The sequence below is a fragment of the Balearica regulorum genome, chromosome 19, assembly GCF_011004875.1.
Source record: "Balearica regulorum gibbericeps isolate bBalReg1 chromosome 19, bBalReg1.pri, whole genome shotgun sequence".
Classification (NCBI taxonomy): Eukaryota; Metazoa; Chordata; class Aves; order Gruiformes; family Gruidae; genus Balearica; species Balearica regulorum.
The window spans coordinates 3,650,386-3,671,048 of NC_046202.1; the positions used below are offsets into that span (position 1 = coordinate 3,650,386).

Below are 20,663 nucleotides of genomic sequence, written 5' to 3' on the forward strand. Positions count from 1 at the left end.
GTTTAGATGCTAAAAAATTGTCTTCTACAACCCAACAAGCTAGCCAATGAACTGGAAAAGGAAGCACCTTTGGCCCTCCCGAGGCTATTCAAGATGAGGCTCCAGACATACTGTCACCTGAGAGATGTAAGTAGAAAAAAAGTAAATTAGCATTAACAGGAAACAACTTTGGGCATGTAACTGTAAAACTATTGATCCATAGCCAAGTATTCCATGGAAATGTAATTTATGAAACCAGGAAGGTTTAAAACAAGGTCCTTCAGACTTTTAGAAGCTGGGAGGTCTACAGATACAATATGCAGAATACCTAGGAAAAAACCCAAAAGACTAGATTACTGAATAATAACCTTCTTCCTTTGGGAAACTGGTGACTTGCAAAGAGTCCTCTTCAACATGAAACACTGTGGCTACAGTTCTTCAGGGCAGGGTAAAGTGAGCTTTTTTGAGGCTGCGACAGTCTTTCCATTTTCACAGACAAGCTATTCCACAAGCCAGCAATTAAGAGTTATAATAAAAAAGAGAATAATAAAATGCTGATCTTTAATACTGTATATATGGGTCAGAAAAATTTAATTTCTAACTCTTCCTTCCTTCCCCCTAATCCTAGAATTAGTCTTTTCTGTTATGAAATCTTCCCCACCAAATTCACCCTGAGTAAAATTTTATGTGGCAACATAAACACGACCAAAATGTGTCCTTTAACAATGTAACTTAAATGTTGATGGAATCATAACTGCATTACTCCCTCTCCAATTAGCAGCAGCATTCTTTATGTTTGCTTATGAAGCGTAAACTCTTTGCTTGTCACTACAAAGACCTTCTGTAGAGGACTTAAAAAAACAGCCACAGGAATTAAAATGACAACAACAGAGGTGGATTGGTCACATTATGACAGAAAATATCCAGCTGTTTCTCTCCAGCAAAAGGATACACCAACTATATAAAATACTATGACCAAATTTTGTCAGTCTACATAATGCTGATGGATATTCTGGCAAAAGAATAGATTTCCAAGAAAGGAATAGGCTAATATAGAATTAAATCAAATCTCACAGATATTTCTTTTTTCCCCACCCGATCAGGACTATCACTCATCCTTTTTACCCATACAAATGTCCCTTTTTGCTAGACCTATAGATACTCTATTCTCTGAGAAATTCTCTAAAAATAAGAAAAAATTTTGGTTTCTGTCATCCAAAATAAGGAAGACAAAAAGTAAACTGATAGGCTTAGGACAAGTAAATTAGATGTTAAACTTACTTATTTCAGTTGTGTTAAAAACATTTGAAGTGTTAATTAAGACCATTAAGTCTCATTACACCCAGGCCATTACTTATAAAACGCTAACCTGTTACAATCACATTTGTCTGCTACTGGTTCCTGCCTGCTCTGCTTCACAACAGTAATAACACGGGGAGTTATCTGTAATACATGTAGGGAATTTAAATTATTTCAAACATACATTTAAATAATAAAAAGCCTGAAAATTAAATGTTTTGGGTTAGCTTTTCCTGGTTAAGATTGTAGGGACTGAACACCTGAAGTGATAAGGTAGGTTTGATACCTAATACGGCAAGAAAGACCGTGAGAAAATAACTGACACATACAGAACCAGCCATTCAGGGGGAAAACAACCCAAACCTTGTCTGTAGAATCCACCTACAGATATGTCCTTGGAGAAAAACTGATGAGAAAATTATCAAGAAGATTTTCATTGCTGTTTCTTTTCTGGAAGTTTTTGACTTTCTTAACAGCACAGACATTGCAAGTGATAGGTATCAGAATTCATCCATCCATTATACTTTGCGCATTAAATTAAGTTGATTATCCATGACTTTTTAGGCAAACAGAGGAACGCAGAAAACATGGCAGCTGTTATATATAGAATATATGAGTATTTCACTCCTTCCTTCACATTTAGAAAGAGCAGCAGATAATGAGTTCAACCATTACATTGAGAATAAATTTCATTTGCAGGTTCAGAAGTATCTCTGGCTCCTTATCTGTTTTGTGAACCAGAACTTACAGGTAGCTCATAACATTTGTCTTCTAAGTTGTATTTGTCTCCAGAGTAATTGCCCTAAGTGGACAAAAGCTTTAATGTCATCTTCTTTATACCTTCAGCCATGTTTTTCAAAAGCTTACAGGCTAAAAACAGTTACTGCAAAATACAGAGGACAAGAAGGAAAAAAAAAATTAAGGAAACCAAAAAACTGTCTTTTCCCTTCCCTAAATTCCCAGAATTCATCTTCAGATTTCATGCCTATAAATTAGCTAAAATATTTTCAGACTATAATATTACCTTTCTGTATCTTTCATCTGATATAACTGCTTGACAACAAGCATCTCTTTCTCTGTGAGTATTCTGTAGTGAATTTATTCACATCAGGAAAGACACAGTAGAAAGGTGTCTAATTTTAAAGTTTGCAAATTAGACACCAATGACAAACAATTTAGTGTGACAGCATAGGCAAGACACAACCTTGAACCATTCTACCGTTTTCTGGATGCACAGACTGCCTTTTTCATCAATAGGTACAAGAAATGTTAGACTGCCAAAAGTTTTGAAGTCAGCAGGTTTTATCAAACCAGTAATAAATCCTGAGCAATAATAAATAAAAAGTATGTTTGAGCAATATCTCATAAACATAATTATTCTTCACAGATGTTTGCTATTTAATACAATGGAAAGAATGTTTTCTTCCATCTGGCTCAGTGGTATCAAGCACCATTTGTATGAAGACGATGAGCACAAGACTGTTCCATCTCAAAAGGTAAATTCCTTGACATTAGGCTGCAAAAGTCATTTGAGATTTTGTAATATAGGTGTGTCATATAATAATTACATTTTATTTTGTTGTTTACAATAATCTATTCACAAAAATACAGAAGCTTGTCATGCACTCTTTATTTTCAAAGAATAACACTCATCCATGTAAACAGTCCAATTTAAATCACTGTGATTGCTTGCATATAAAAATTACTGGATAAAGGAAATAGGATCTTATTGGAAACACAGAAATCAGAATATCTTCTGTGACTTGTTTTGCAACCTCCTGGAAGTCAAATATACAACAGAGTGTGAAAGTAAAGCTTTACAGTAACAGGCAGGAAAGTAATAACTGTACCTATGTTATGGTCTTTGTTGGCTAATTCACTCATATTTGTCTCAGAAAGGACTGACTACCCATCACTAGGTCAGAAGGGAAAGTACTGTAACAATGGCTTAATAGGACGCCCATTATTCCTCTGAAGTCCTAAGCTTTCACATGCTCAGGAAGCTAAAGCTTTGAGTCACTCTTATTAGTTAGATACGCAAAACCAAGCAGGTTTAAAAGACATGTACTAGAAACGCTATCTGCTTTCAAACACAGTGGGCCTTTCTGTTCGCAGAAGGCTTGTGGGATTCTACAGGGAAACAGAAAAGAGTCCAAATGTGGAAGACTTGAAAACTTGGCCGAAATTAACTGCAAAATGCAAGTAAAGCATTAAGTTGCAATTGCAATATAGGAGTGGAGATGGAGTTTGAGATGGAAGTTGAATCAAATCCCTTTGTATGAAGTGAATGACCACTACTTAATATCATACAACCCCCCCCAGAATTCTATTATCTGACCAGTATAAAACTGGGTTCTATTTGTTCAGATATCAAAAGTTCTAGCACACTTAGTCAAAAAAAGGCCGTCTTTAAATAAATAACTTTCTGGAAGATTGATTGATGTTTGTTAAGTACTGGATATGATCTGAATATTAGCATATTTCACAAAAGTGTAACTTTGCAATGTAATTCAAATAAAGCTGCAGACATTGTAGAGCAGAAAACTAGGGAGAAGGCAAAACACTTCTCATGCAGGAAAGACCTAAAAGATTCAGCAAAGAAACTGATGGAAATGCCCTTCCTCTAAATGCAGGTACCTGCATAGCCACAGTAATCACAGTGAAAAAACCAAAAGGCCATACAAATGACAAGACAAAATGGCAGTCATAGAGCAGGACATCCCACCGACATACGGATCCTGAAAACACAAACTTCTGGATTACAGCATCTGGAAGAACAACAGAGAGTAAAACCCCACTTTGGTCAGGTAGAGCAGGAGTCTATATGAACAAGAACCATGTGCTCATATTATTGCTCAACATAGGTACTTGAACTAGAGAGATAAACTACTTAAAAATACATGGAAGGTATGTGCAAACTGTTTTGCCTCTTGTGCCTCTTTCACTGTAGGGGAAGTGCACACTAGTCAGGATTCAGAATACCTTATTCTGAAGTAAAAAAAAAAAAAAAAAGGCAAACCAGAGCAAAAGAAATCTTGTCAGTACACAATCATCCAGCATATGAAGAGAAGATGGGAGGACAACGTTGGTAAAGCACAAGCACAGATAAAACCAATACATATATAAATTAGAATATAGTAAGTACACTTACCACTGAAAAACATTGTAAGTAAATCTCTCTCCTGAAGAAGGCTTTAAGACTATTTTCCTTTTTCCAAATCTACATCACCAGTGAAGTCCCGTAAATGAGTATTCTCTTGCAAACCAAGTGGTCATCTTCACTTTTTGGTGACTGCAGTAAGAATTGCCTTACAAAAAAAGATCCTGTAAGTAGGTTTTATTTCTGTGAGCAATCTCCTCAAGAGTGAGGAGAAAACGTGAGCTAAAGTTATTTGCACAATCATGTTTCATAACTGTTCCTAGCCAAGTGGTATTGGCCCTTCCCTTTCCCAGGTACAAAAACGCACAAACTTTTCTCCCTCTTTTACTAAGAGGAAAAAAAAAAATCTGCTTATCCTTGGATACTTACAGAGTTTGGAGGAGCTGAAAACAATGGAGCACTGTGTGCCCCAGTCATCACATAAACTCTGGAAAAAAAAAAAAAGCATAGAAAAGAATGCACAAAGTATGTAATTACTGTTTCACAAGATAATTTCATTATTAATACATCCCCAAAGATAGCATGCACAGTACTGCAGTTTAATTAGATGATAACTGGAGGGGGTTTGAATTTATGAGGTAATAAATATATTTTGAACTAATAAACTCCAAGGCTGAACTGTTTATTAATCTAGAATATAAAGATTATATAGTTGATAGGAGACAACCTCAGGTTGCACTGAGATGCCTATTGTTTATATATTTGAAAATTAGTATTTTCCTTCTTTTGGGAGCTAGATCAGAAAGCCAAGATTGCTGTAGATGGTATTGAACGATACTAGAAACCATCCAGCAACTATGTGTTCTCAAGGGCAAAGGCTGTTTAAGTTTCAGAAGATGCTGCGTTTTTAAACTTTCACCTTTTAATCAATTTGTAACCTCCTAAACTATTAAGGACTGCAAATACAGCGTCTATACAATGCCTTCCGACAGGTGTCAATGTGGTGTCACAGGTGTCAATTCTGGTGGTAAGAAAGGACAGATTCCCTTGTAGGATAAGCAGAGCCTTTACAAGACTAACAGACCCCTCCCATGCTCCCCGCAAATACTCAATTCTGTCTCTTTTCCTGCTTTTGGATTCACCTGCAAGACTACACCATGTGGTGAGCAACCACATCAATTTTCACATCTCATTAAATTTTTTCTTTCCTTAGCATCGTTCTACAAACTTTTTGCCTAGTACAGCGCATTAAGGATTTGGAAACTAACTGTTCACCACTGTGAGGATTTATATCCCAAACAGCTGTGCCAAGAAGTCAGAGGAATCAAATGGCATAATCTATTAACTTGTCTGCGGGTAATTACAACTAGAGCTTTATAAATTGCCACAGACCCCAGTCCATTTAAACTACATTTCTCTGTTATTTTAAAAGTGTCAATGTCCCACACAGGCAAGACAGCAGACCAAATTTAGTCCAGGAAAAAGTGTGCATGATTGAAGTCAAAGACCAGATTGCTTAAGCCAAAGCTAAATTTAGGTCTAAGAGAACTACAGAGAAAGAAAAAGGAGGAATAGCGTATGGCACTCTCTCCTTGCAAATGAACCAAGACTAACAAATGCAAAGGGAACCCTGTCCACACATGACTGAGTGATGGCTGCTGTCACATTAATGGACAAAACCAGGGAAATCCTGGACGTGCCAGAAGAGCCATGGCACACTGAGGGAGAAGCGAGGGGGCAAGGAGAGGGGCAAGACACATCACATCTCAGATTTACTGGAAAGAAAAAAATCCTGCTTCTCTGAGCCAGTCCACGTAGAGTGAGAGCAGTAAGAAAGTTATGTTACTGAGGGCTGTAAAGATTTAAAGATATATAAGAAAATGTTTATTAATTAGCTTAGGTGATCCAAATATAATTGGCCATGGGTTCCAGCTTCCAGTCTGGCTCCATAGATTCACAGCAAAGGCCTCCACACTAAATCTTGAGAAGACTATACAGATAATTAACAAAAAATGACGATGATGGCCATTTCCAAAGCTCCTGCTTTTTAGTTCCCAGGCTTATATACTCTCTCCTAATGAAACAAGCACCAGAGCTAACTTTCCAATATTAAATCTCTAGGCAGTATGTTATTCATACAGCTTATGTAGATGTCTTTACCCTCTGGAAAAACAAAGTTTAAGAAAAATGGTTTTATCTTTGGGGAACAGTTTAAGTCTCAGGATAACTACATTAGGAAATCTAACTCTATTACTTTGTATCTTACATTTTATTACTAGATTGGTAATAGGAAATTACCAAATAAAATTGGTATTTTACTTGGTAATTTTTTTCCGTGAGCCTCGTCTAATATGAAAGATGGTGATCATCAAATTTATTCAAGTTTTCCTGTCAACAACATCATTAACCAAATCCCTCAATTTCAAAGTAAATAAAAGCATCTGGGCTTCTCGCACAGCAACACTGACTTGCATATTTAAGCCTCATATATAGATGAATTTGCGCTGGACCAAATTTGCATATTAATGAAGGACTAATTGCTCTTTGCAGTCAATTTTATGCAGATGAATTTACTCCTCTCAGTACAATTTTCATAATGTTCAGAAAGAACCAAAAAATGTAAAACTTTTTAAAAGTACACAAATGTTAGACAATCAAGGAAGAAATATCATAATGACATCAAACAGCTTTACATTAAATTGTATATAATTCATCTTTTATATTGTTGCTTTATTTTAACAGCCTCCCACAAAGAACGGAACAATTCATAGAATAACTTCAGCCTATTTCCCCTCTTTGGTCTCAAATTTTAACAGCTTGTAACAACTCATTATATTATCTTGTTTCCAGCTGGAAGGATGGAGCCTGAATTTTTAGGAGAAGTTAAATTTGCTAAACATGAATTTATTTTCTCTCAGTCATCCTCATGCCACAGGTCAGTTAGGAGATACCTTGCCCCCCAAAATTTTAAGGTAGTTTCTACTCGGTTTTGCAGTATTAAAAAAAACCTCCAAGCCCAAATCCCCGTTCAGTCTCTCCTTCTGAGCTAAAGTACAAAATAATGAGAAAACAACAGTGAAGTACATGGGAAAGAGAGACATCAACAAATGGTGAGGAAAAAATGGTAACATTAGGGAGGAAAGGGGAAAATATAAATACTGGAGTAGAAGAGGAAAGGAAGTGGAAATGGAAGGAGAGAAAAATGATAATTCAATGTGTACACTCAGGTCTAGCTAAAAAGAGGAAAATTGAAGGATTTGGGAGAAAGTTCAAGATGAAGTAAATAAAAAGAGAAAAATAAAACAGAAATGTACCCACAAAAAAGTAAAAGAACAGGAAAGATAAGGAAACAAGAAATAAAGTGAGAATCAAAGAATAAAAGATACATAAAGAAACAGATAATAAAGCAGATATGCAACATACAGTTTTTTTCCTAATTCTGTCGGAACATAAGGGCAACGTTAGCAGAAAAACATTAGGAATCTGAATTTGCATGTATAGCCTTCCTCTTGCCAAAGAGAAAAGCCTTATTTTAACCATGAAGACTGATAACCATAATATTTATATGTATCATAAAATCACTTACAGAAGGCAATTTTAATCAGAAAAGGAATAGCATAAAAGCTATATCTTTAAATTACTTCAAGGCCTTTTGTAGAAGGAACACAGGAATATGGTTCACAATCACCACATCTGCCATATCTTTGATTGTATTTGTTGCCTTTCTCTACAGCTTTTGCTGTTTTAACATATCCTTTTTAATACACACAGTACTCAAGATGCAGATACATGATGGTTTTATAGTGGTATCAAAAAGTTTCTCGTGTTTTTTCTCTATTTCTTTTCTAATAATTCCTAGCATCCTACTTGCTCTCTGGACCACACAGCATTGAGCTAACACATCTCCTATAATCCCACAGTTCTGTTACTAAGAAGCAATAGTTTATAACCATCACAATATTTCATTATTAAAATAAAACAGTCTTCAATATGAACACCTTTCGACTGAGCTATTGAGTCCTTCCCAAAGAAAGACCAGAAGAGCTCCTGAGCCTCAGGTGCAAGGTGGAGGGAGCAGAGGAAATCTGCCAGAAGGTTGCTTTGCAGTCTCTCCTTTAGGTCTTTCCAACCTTGATGACAGAAGCCACAACATATGGATCATTAGTTAGGAACACACTCCTCCCATGAATGATGAAGGCAACAGTTGTACCAAGGCAAGATCTTGCAATTTAAATAAAAAAAAAAAAAAGAAAAGAAAAAAGAAAAAAGAAAAAACAAAAAAAAATAAAACAAAAAACAAAAAATAAAAAAGAAAAAAGAAAAAAAAGAAAAGAAAAAAGAAAAAAGAAAAAAGAAAAAAGAAAAAAGAAAAAAGAAAAAAGAAAAAAGAAAAAAGAAAAAAGAAAAAAGAAAAAAGAAAAAAGAAAAAAGAAAAAAGAAAAAAGAAAAAAGAAAAAAGAAAAAAGAAAAAAGAAAAAAGAGAAAAAAGAAAAAATCAAACTGAGGGGAAGGACACTAGCATTGAAAAAAAAGAACAGACCACAGAACAAAGACAAATAAATAGAGTTATAAAAAATAACAGTAATAATTGGAAAAGAATGAAAAACACTCTACCAGGAAAATACTGCAATGCTACTGCTGAAGAATTTTCACCAAGGAAACAAAACTTAGTTCAGCTGATCAGCCTGGAGGACTTGCTTTTAAGTTATTTGAAAACAAATTAGATTTCATTGTGTACTTTGCAAATACAGCTTTTATTCTGGATTAGGAATTCAAAATGTCTTCCCATTTTGCTCATAGAGAGGAATGAAGGGAAATACCTCCTCCTTTCTAACTTATACATACAGCATTTGAAAACCTGCTATGGGCAGGTTCCTCCTTTTTTTCCCAAAGATGTCTGGTTCAAGTGATTAATGCTGTGTGAATGTAAACAAAGATAATTATTCAAACAAGAACAAGATGTTCCACCCAAAATGATTAGCTTTTTCACCGGATGAGATGCCTACTTCTAATCATCAAGAAAGGTTAACCTGACCAGATTTAATTAGCTACTTAATACAATAATAAAGATGCATACATAATTGGTGAGGAAAAGACTGCAGAAGCAACACTGGATCTAAATAAAACACCTCTGTCAAGCACAAAGCCTGGGCTGTTATTACATGGTCACACTGAGGTAATAATTCTCAAGTTTTTATATCCACTATATATACTTTTGCAACTATGTGGAACTTCGCCTGATTAGTAATAATAAGTATTGATTAAACAAACAACAAAAAGCAAGAAACAGCATCCCTAAAATTCAATGATAAAATGAACCCAATGATATTTCTTAACACTGTGCTTTAAATTCATAGATGAAGTCAGCTGGTTTGTACAAATTATTTGAGGACTACAGCCTTAAAGTGAAATAAGTTACTATTTCATCATAATCAAAAGAAGTAAAAATGTTCACCACTTTTTTGGAATCCTGGCTGCTCAAGTAACCCCTGTAAAGCAAAGTTCTGACTCTTAATTCAGAGACAGCTCTTCCTGCTTAAGTGTATTTTAATAGCTACTTCTCTGCAGAACAGATGTTTTCAAGTTTTGTGGGTATCATAAATATTAAGAACTGAGCAATGCATTTTAGAAAGCAGTTCACATTAACCTGCTTGCATTTGATTTCTGAATGAGAAAGACTAGGTTTTATGGAAGATTTTTATAAGATATATGAGGAGATATCAGACAGATGTTTTCAACACAGAGTTGGTATTTTCAGTGGAAAAAACAACAACTGATCTTACTCAGGAATATTTCCCTAATAATGAAATGAAAGCTTTCTATTACAACAAGAAAACAACTTGCAAGTATTTAAATGTTATAGACTGGAAATACTGCAAAATATATTACATTTCAAAGAATGTTAGGAAAATTGATTAGCCTCACATCTCTGGACAACATGTATAGCACTTGCTGGTTGAGGCAGGTTGTGTCTCAAAGTGTTACCAGATAATGAGTTTGAAAGTGGAGGACTGGGCATCAGACTTTCCATTTTCTTTCAGTAAAGTTTAAACATCCCTTAAAATAAACAATTCTGTGCAAACCAACATATCTGATATTGATTTATTCTATTCATAAAAAGTAACAACATAATGGTAAATTCAATCTATTCAATGAGAAGTTTATGAGCTTAAATATATCAAAAGGGCAATGAAAGCTAATATATAGTGATTAAATAACAATCTGTGAGAAAAAGGCACACAACTTTCAATTCCATTATACTGAAATCATATACTGACAAAAAGCAGGTTTTTGAACTGTTTCAAAGGAAGCTGCAACCATTTGCCCTTTTTAACAGCTTGGACATTCACAAGGAAAGATTAATTTATCATTTAACTGAAGTGTATCTCAAAATAAAGTTTTTGATTAAAATCTACATTTCTGAGCCTCCTGGCAGTGCCAATATTGCTGAAACAGGACATCAGCTGCAACGCCAGCAATTCTGGAATGCAATTCCATAAACTGTAAATCAGTTTTGTCCTACTTTAATATTGGTTTAACAATAAAAGAAGAACTTTGATGTTTAATATTTAAATAGTATAATTATTCCTTTAGAACTAAGTCCAGAAGGACCCTTCATGGGTACACAATGTGAAACAACAACGAAGAGAATGTGTTTTTGCTACACCAGGAGGCTTTAATTTGTAGGACCCAGTTGAAAGGTATGGCACAATTTCTGTGTGCTGCAGGAGATTCCACAGAAACTCTTTAGAAGGGGAAATGCTCTCCCATGATGAGGATGATGACAGTGGATCTAAGCACAAAATTGAACAACAAAGTTTAAATACTGTCAAAGCAGAGAATTGTGAACAATATCCACTACAGTCACTCAGAAATCATCACCAGATGGCTATCTTGGTGCCTTGGTTTTGAAACCCAGACACAAGGGTTGCTTTCTTCATCATTATTTCTGAAGTCAAGATTTGAGCAAGCCAAGCCTCCCTTTCCTTTTTCCCCTCTCTCCTACCTTTTGTCACTTCAGGATGGGTGAAAACAGGAAAAAATAGATTTTTGGGAAGAATGCCTATAGTTATGAGCTAAGTATTCTGAGCATTTAGTGAACTGGTAATGTTCACGTGCAATAATTTTTCTGTTTTGAAGGAAAGTTAGAGAGAAGGCAAGTTCTGCACCTGCGCTACAACCAGGGTTTGCAGGGTGATTATAACTCAACTGTCCATTTTTGCCAACTGTACAGGACCGTACAAATACAGAAACATTTCCCACTACTTAAATAGATCCAAGGTACTACTGTAAATACAAATACAATTATCTGCTGTGCCAGAGAAAACTCTTGTATGTTCAAGGAAAGATGTCACTCATTTCAACTTAGAATGCTTTTTGTCAGATCGAGCAATTACAGAATTACACCCACCGAGGAAGGATAAGAGGACGACAGACAGATGAACTATGACTTCATGATGCAAGCAACAGAAGACAGGCATTATAACATGACTTCTAGTGGTGGAATCACATCAACTGCCTACGCTTACAAACACTCTTAACCCAGTGCTGTACTGCACTATGCAGCATTTGGCCACCATGTTTCATATACCTTGCAATACAAGCTATGCACTGGAACTAAATCATGGTTATCTAATTAAGTCAATTATTTATAGCACACTGCCTTCATTTGTTCATAAATTTAAAAAAAAAAAAAGAAGAGTGTAATGAATAGAAAAGGAAAACAAAAGAAGATAAAGTTTCATGATTAAGGTGGATGAATACTACTTAGGGAACTGAATATGATCACTACTTCTACCATGAAGTTCTGGTGCAATGAAAGGTTAAATTATATAAAGCCACGCTCTTCAACATTCAGTTACTAATTGGGCTCTCAACATGAAAGCATCATTAAATGTAAAGTCTAGTTTCACCTTTATTGCCTGGGATGGTACACTGCACGGTTCAATTACAGGAAGGAACTATGACAGCTGGAACAGGCTCAGGAAACACAGGTTCATCTGAGATTTTAGTTGCTGAGGTCTATCAATATGTTTACATAGTTGTGGATGCACAATCTCTGAAAGAGATTCTTTCCCATAGTTTTCCTTCTAAAATGCCAGATTTGTAGCTACATTTAAATTTTAGCGATGGGACATGATGTCTCAAACAAGGTATCCTTCCAGCTGTGTCTGTCTGCATTAACCATAAGCTGGAGCCATGGCGCATTCTCTGCACCCTGCTACTTCACGTTTGCTTGACTCCACCCTATGCATGCACTGAAGTGGTTATTTGTAGGTATAAGGCTCAGAGATCACGCATACAGGACCAAGACCGTGGTGATTCATCTACATAGGCAGGGTCTACAAAGGGTCTACTAAACACATTGCACGCTCAAAAAAGAGAAAAAAGATAACTGGCACTCTAAATAAGGCAGAGTTTGCAGTCCCATCAATATCATTAAGAAATGCTGCTAAAAATGTCAAAAGTTATATAGTGATAATAAGCATAGTAATTGCTATTAAGACCAAAAGTCATATTAACATCTGAATACTAGAAAATAGTGCTCACCTTTAGTAAGAGTTGCAACCCTGACTCGTCACACTGAATTACTTTTGAGAATAAGGAATATTTATAGCTGAATGCAAATAAAGACATCTACTTCATCAATGGAGTAAGAAACTGGTCACTTAATGAAAACAAGATGGATTGTCATTCCATATTTATCACTGCATTCTTCCTCTAATCAGTTTTCAAGAGCCATGTAAAAACATGGTGAACTAAAACAAAAACTAATCGGTAAGTTTGTTTTCTCAAGCATTACTCCCTATTTGCATTATTTCAAAATTAAAAATAATTCATTTTCTCTGTATCTTGTACACTTGTATAAACCCTCAGATACTTTATACACAATTATCCTTAGTGTTTAGTGACTTAAGTTCAGAAAGTTATGTACACATGTCTAGACAGATAAAGATCTACAGATTACATGTGTACAGAGACGGAGTGCGCATATGCAGGCATTTGTATGTAACAAAAGTAGAGTGCTATTTACTACCTAACGCAGATGGGTAAGTCTACTTTGGAGATCTCTGCAGACTTGTGAAATCAGCATGACGTGTTTGGAATTCTTTCTCTCTTCTCCACTGCTGAAGTAACTCAGGCAAATGCATGTTGGCAGTTCCTTTAAAGATTCAAACTAACCCATTTTACATAATATCCTTCAGCTGCATTAAACACAAACACACAAAAATCAGGTAGCACAAATACTAAAGTCTAAATTTGTATTACTCACCTATAAAATACACACAGTCTGAATAATTTTGCATTTAAATCATAAATAAAAGAAAATAATTTTTCTACTAAGTTGCATTGTCCGTGAGACAGATGAGTCTTTTAGGAGAGAAGTCTGCACCCAGAGCAAAGTTCCAGTAACAAAAAGGTGTGCTTCCCGAGGCAACTGAGGAGTGGCAAATAGATCAAGACATCTCTAGACCTATTGGTTCCTATCAAATCAAGTAAAATCCAGTCTCCTGGGGTATTATAAGCCCCTGCTCAGAACAGCTCTGTCAAATGCAGAGCACAACTCTTCTGTATTAAAGAACTCCCTTATTCCATAGCTCCTAATGAGCGTTTGCCTCAACACTGAAGTGCATGGCTTTCATAATCTTTGACTATTAATTTATTTGTTGCTGGGCACAAGAAAAGCTTAAATCATAACTCTCTGAAATGCCAAATGAAACCAATCTATTTCCAATCTAAATTTTAATTAACTATTTTACTTCAGCATAACATTTTATTGCTACAAATTACTTGGAGATATATGCAATAACGAAGCTCTATAGAACAACTGAATGAATGAGAATGAATATAAAAATATTTACTTTGAAGCTTTCTTTTTCTCCGAATTGTTAAAAAATGTATTTGGTTGGTTGAAATAATGTACAGACATAGTAATAGAAATATTAGGTGACAGAAGAGAATGGACCAGATTGTTGCGAATCAACTCCATTTTAACAGGCACATAAAACTAAACTAGCCTCAGCTTGATACAACTGTTCTATCTCCAAAACGAATGTTAGACACGAAATAGAAAAAAGGCTTGTAAGCCAAATTTATCTTACGGGGTTTTTTTGTTATTATTCCCCTTCTACATTATCAAAATATCCCTTAATGCTTTTTCCTTTTGGAAGGAAATCTAAGTCTCTCAAAATAATATTTACAATCTCAGCTGCAATCTCCTTCATGATAATTCACTCTGGATGTTTGTTACTTTTTGTGAGCAATAGTTCTGCTTGAGTTCTCCACTTAGAACAAAACAACACTGTTTTCCTGATATACTTCATATTCAAATTATTCCAAAGTGTCGCACAGAGAAATGAATTAGATAAGGGCATAGGGAAATGTGTAATCCATACATGGCTGCCATGATGAGCTCACCAGTAAATGATAGAGCTTTGAACATTAAAACAACTTTAATGAGACGATAGTCACCTAAATGCCAGTGTTATCACCACTACTTCCTTTAAAAAATTAATTTAACTTCCACTTCAGCAGTCTCCAATGACAAATATTTTAGTTTAATATCTACTTCTGATTTCCACTTAAAATACCTTTAGATTGCTACTTAGATATGTGAGAATTTCAAAAGCAATCTCCATCTTAGTTTTCTATTGTCCTATGATTTTTACACTCTCTTATGATTAATTGAAAAGAATTCCAACTTCTTTTCTCTTTCTACCTAATTCAAAGACAGATGCAATATACCATATCTGTTGCTACCTCCTCTCTAAATTAAGAGCATTGTTTCTGTGCAGCCTTTCATAAAGTTTCCAGATGACAATAACAGTGTCTAGTGCAGTGGGTCTTTTGTTTCTGGGTATTGCTAACACAGAACGAGATACAATTCTTTCTTTTCTACACCTATGTCTACATCGCAGTAAGAAGTGTGACCCAACGCACACACGCACTCGGGCTGCACCTCTTAAAGCTGCAGCACAGTCTACAACCCCTGCCCTCAGTTTCTGAGACATTGCTGTCCACGCCAGGTGGATTAACACGGGGTTAGCTTCCCGATGCACGTTGTAATCACACGGCTGACTGCGGCAGCCACGTTGGTTGTAGGAAACGGAAACTTAGCGTGATTAAGATGAGCTATCAATAATCATCTATTTTTAAGTACAGCATCCTATAAATCCTCCTAATTAGTAAACTAGATGTCATCTTTTTAGCAAACAATCCCCAGCCTACTTTCTTATTTATTTTCTTGAATTCAATTATATTTGCCACCTGCTGGCCCAATCACCTAAATGACAGATTCTAGATGTAAGGGAGAAGTTGGGCCATAAACAATAATTTCATTATAGTTCAATTTAAAATATGTGCCTGCACCTATTTTCTCTGCTTTATGAAGAATGCTTATGCTATTTTCTCCTCCAGGGCTCTGCTGGCTGTGAGACTCTGCACTCCTGTTGGGAGACACAGCAGCAGCACCAGCAAGAATGGTGTACTGCTCCCTACCCTCTGCTGCTGACCTCATAAGAAATCAAAGCTGAGATTTTTCTGGAGGGGAAGGACCACTAGAGGCTGAGTAAAGAGGGGAGGAGTGATTTCCAAACCTGGACTGAAAAATTGATCAAGGTCCAAAAAAATTAGCTGGTTGCTAAAAAGGACCCTTGGTAAAATAAAGATTAAGAAATATTTCTTTAGCATATAAAAATACTAGAACTTTTGACATGAACAGAAAAGGAGGGGGCTGTACTCCTGTTGTTATTTACCTATCACAGGGCTCTCAAATCCATCTACTCCATAAACCCAATGACTTATATTTCAAAAAATCTTCCTGGATGAAATCCAGTCTGTCAAATGCACACCTTGCAGACAAGCAATTTAACTTGAAGCATGAATTCAAACGCTTTGTTCAGTGCGGTGGACTACTCTCAACTTTGGAAAAGTAAACAGGCACTGAAGCCATTCACTGCCTTTAAGGATTAAATGACGTAGAGGCCAAATTGATATCAAGCTGTGAAAGCACACAGTCCTATCACATACGAGCAGAAGGAAAGATCAAAGACTGAAATCTGTTTTGGTCTATTTTGTTCTTGACCAAAAACTCATCAACATCCAAACCATCTGGGTTCTACAGTTCATGCCTTCAAAGAAACCCACGTTTCCTTCCACCACATTTTGAAACATAACTTACAAGCCTACCTTCAAAAACTCACAGGTACATTCTGAAGCCATTACACCTTCCTCAAAAACCACCAAAACCATGGAAAAGCAGCCCTGCTGAAATTGAGTTAACAAAACTCAAGGTTGTGATGGGAGATGATAAAAGCAATGACCCAGATTCTTGAGGTTTTTTCCCCACTTCCTACTATATTTCCATTATATTTTCTTACAACTAGTTAATACATACAAGCACAAGTTAATTCTCTAGCAAGTAATTTATTCCATGATTCTGCATCTTTCATTTCACCAGTCCTCTCCCAGATTTATTTTCCAGTGACTTTCACAGTTTGAAAATTAACGTTAAGCCAATATTGGGTAAAATTATTATTTTACCGTACTTATTGTGCAATGAATAGTAATTTGGGTGAATCTGAAAAACTGTATTATATATAAATGAAAACATTAACCAAACGGGAGGCATACAGTCAGTTAATGCCCTAAGAGAGGAGCCTTGGAGAAAGAAACTGTACAGCATTTTTATGTAGCATGTGGGAAAACTGTGCAGCATGGGAGTTTTGAACGTTAATACTGCAGCTGTACTAAATCTACTGTGTCAGACTGTCTGCAAGCAAACTAGATTTAAGGAAGTACATTTTTACTGCAGCACTGGAGGCTGAAAAATGGTTAACTTGGTTAAGTTCAACAGAACTTAACCAGCTTAAAGAACAGACATGAATTATGTGTACCTGTTAAATAGTCACAGACAAGTAGTTCTGTTTGTAGTCAATTACGTGACCTGTATAAAGGTTCAAATTATGGATCAAAGAGTATAATTTTACAATTATATTTTAACAATTGTGGCAATAATGCGTGATAGAGAACAATTACTATATCAGGATCTAAACAATGAAAAATATAAAACATTTCCATTGACCATAATTTCATTGCTTAATGTCTTTTATCTGCTTTCATATATTTCCCTGAATGTACCATAAAATGTTAGATGGATATCTGAGTGACCCTGGGCATGATTCACAGATATTATTTTCTTGTAGTGTTTCATATTTTCTTGTATGTTAAAAGAAAAAAAAAAACGTTCTATTGCACACAGAAATACACACACAACAAATGCTATTCAGCTGCTGTTATCACTGTGACACATTTAAGAAATTTAAATAAACATGCCAACTCTTCTGCAAGCCTTGAATTAGCTGTTTTTCCATAAGCACCGAACACAATGTTGGCCTCAGTGAAGACTGTGCAGAAGACATTCTGCAGGCCCTTTCTGACAAGAGGCACAAAGAAGTATCCTCTGTACAGAGAAGTTCTGTAAGATGGGATGCACAACTGGGAAGTTTGGAAAACTAGGTATGCACACATCCATACACATACGCAGAAGTTTTGGGCATCTATTAGATTATAGCTGAAGTCCTAACAGTGCTATGACATATTTAACGTAGAGCTTAATTTACCTGTATCTGTCCGCCTCTCCTCATGCTGTTGTTCTCTAGCTCTCTTCCCTTTCACTGGGCTGAAGAGAATCTTTTGTTGGTCTGTATATACTCAACCGCATGTTCCCTGTCCACAGCCCCTGCTCACACAGTTGACATCTCCATTTGGTCTTTTTTAGGAAGCTACTGTGAAAATTATAACTGTAATGATTGCAAAACAAACACACACACCCCCAAGCAGTGTGGTGTGATGAACTCTGCATCTAAAGCAGAAATTACGGAATGGTAGACAAAACTTTTCACATTTGAATGCCTGGAGTTACACATCCAGATCCTTATTTACACGTATGAGGAAGCCTGTTTTTCACCAGACATGCTCAGGCCTCCCAGTTACTAGGACTTTCTGCATCACTTGAAGAAGGCTTTTTATTTAGGTACTTATCTACGGATTTCTTGCCTAACTTCAGGCAATCAAGTCCTACAATTTTCATTTATAAACTTTGGCACTTAAGCTGCCGCGTCAATAAAAATAAGTCTGTTAACTTGCTGGAGCCTGAATGGCCTTCAGCAAACTTTTTGTTTGTACTTTTGATCTATGAGCAGTCAGAGACCTGGCTGAAACTGATGGACAAGACATCAGTTTCTACTGAAAACAGGGAAGACAATGCCAGACTGAATCATGCAAGCTTACATGCTTAATCCTTATAACATCTTCTGAAAGAAGTTATATATGAGCCTAAGATGAATTCCAATACTTCTTCACCAGTGCTCTACTTCCTAAGTAGTTCTTAGTTAAGTAGTAAGTACACTTGTAAGTAGTCTTCCATTAATTCTATTAATGAAGAAAGGTACTGAGTAAGCTAGAACTCATTGTTAAGATAATCATTACCATAAACAGATGTTTTATTTGACAGTTTGAGGGGTATGGGTGTGCTGTGATTTAGTTCAGAGACTTTAGTTCAACTGAAGACTCAGACTATAAAATTAAATTAATTAAATAGCCTCACTTATCTCTTATTGTATAAATCATAAAATCAGCACTCAAAGGGACAGAATTGGAGATGCTTGCAAAAAGACACTAGTTTTGTTTCATGACCTAAGTACAAACATTCAGAATTTTCTCTACCTACTCGGAACTGGTTTTAAGTATGGCACTGGAAGAAAAGCGTACATTACAGCAAGATAGAAAATGTGTCTTGCTTAACAAACAACAGTGTTATCTCCTTTGACCAGACTCCAAGTAGATGGCACTATCTCTTAACCATATGCTGCAGACAAAGCCTCTGGCAGGTTGAAAATCGAACACCTTGTACTATCATATATCCACTTATAATATAACTAAACCACTGAAAAATAAGCATACAGCCAAGTATGATACATATATATATATGAAATGCATGGCGGAAAAATTCTTCTGTGGAAATGAAGTGTCACATTTGGAAATGTGGATTAGCCAACTATAAGGATCAAAAGGTCATCTATGCATTCACTCCTAAACGATATAAGTGTGACCACTGTACCTACTCTGACTTAACTGAAAAATGGCTAAGTTTGTACTTGCTTTCCAAAACAAAATTATTTTTCAAATTAGGAGGAAGAGCAGTCTAATTTTATTCCAGAAACCTTTGCCTTCTGAATTAACATCTGCATCCTAATTTTTACAACCAAATCATTTGCATGGTTAAGCATGGGGAAGTATGAACAACTGCTTAAACAATACAAGTTTCATATGCAGTATTTAGTTCAGAAATGTGCTGCCTTTTCACCAAGCTGTTGAAGTCTATACCCGATTTTGTAGTAACTAGGGGCACAGGAAATAACTGATATTATAGTTCCTGCCACTTCTATAAACTCTGGTGGGCACAAAGATTCTACAGTGAATGCTTTGTAACAGAAAGTAGTCAGACATGGCTAGAAATTTGTCTTAGAGATATATTTGTTGTGAATGAATACAATAAAGTTGTATAAAAAGAATTCCCCCCCCCCAAATATTTACATTTGAAAATCCATGTCCAATTTCTTCACTAATATATGCTCCTTTTCTGAATGGATGGATTACTTGAATTAAAAGCCTGTCAGCCTTTTTATTTATTTGTTTGTTTATTCATTTTTAAGACTAGGTTAAGCACCTTCACTCAGCATTTGTTTTTCAGGCTGCCTCCTCATGTACGCCACTGCCAGACAACTTCATTGTTAGTAGGTCTGGCCCACGAAAATCCTATTCAGCAGGCTATGCCTGCTTTTATTCTAATCTAGCGATAGCTTTTCCCATCAACACATAGAAGAGGACTATCTTGTCCTCAGAGAGTTGGAAAGTTTCTTCTAATGCCATTTTTTACAGTTATTAATGCTTGAGCCTCCCATTATTATAAATCATAACTAGCAGAATATGTTGGCTTCCCAGGGTTGGAAAAAATCTTTTAGTGTTACATTTTTTTTCATGGAAAGGCAAACTACCACAGACGACTTTAAAGTTTTTTCCTTCCCCTCTCTCTCCCCCCACCCTGTTTCTTTTTCTTCTTTTAATATATTTGACCATGAAGTACAAATTTTTAAAATGCCAACACCAAAAAAATCCCAACCAAAAAACCCCCAACAAACCCAAAACCCACAGTAGGGTTCTATGGTTCTTTCATGGGAAGCTGGGATATGCAAGAAATTATGTACTGGATCTAGATGACATT

General features: G+C 35.8%; 2 long non-coding RNA genes across 5 annotated transcripts in view; one reads left to right on the forward strand and one right to left on the reverse strand.

Annotated features, from left to right (window-relative positions):
- LOC142604542 (uncharacterized) lies at positions 1-8,462 on the forward strand. Its single transcript, XR_012838409.1, has 3 exons — positions 1-126; positions 2,666-2,774; positions 8,238-8,462. It is a non-coding gene; the product is annotated as an uncharacterized LOC142604542 (long non-coding RNA).
- Positions 11-20,663, reverse strand: part of LOC142604541 (uncharacterized) — a 26,269-nt gene continuing 5,616 nt past the window's right edge. The window contains exons 4-6 of one of the 4 annotated variants that reach the window (XR_012838407.1): positions 8,377-8,599; positions 2,027-4,865; positions 11-117 (exon numbers count right to left, since the gene is read on the reverse strand). This is a non-coding gene — a long non-coding RNA (uncharacterized LOC142604541). Of the gene's footprint in view, positions 118-2,026; positions 4,866-8,376; positions 8,600-20,663 lie in introns of those variants that run through there. The other 3 variants (XR_012838405.1, XR_012838408.1, XR_012838406.1) reach the window with 3 other exon arrangements.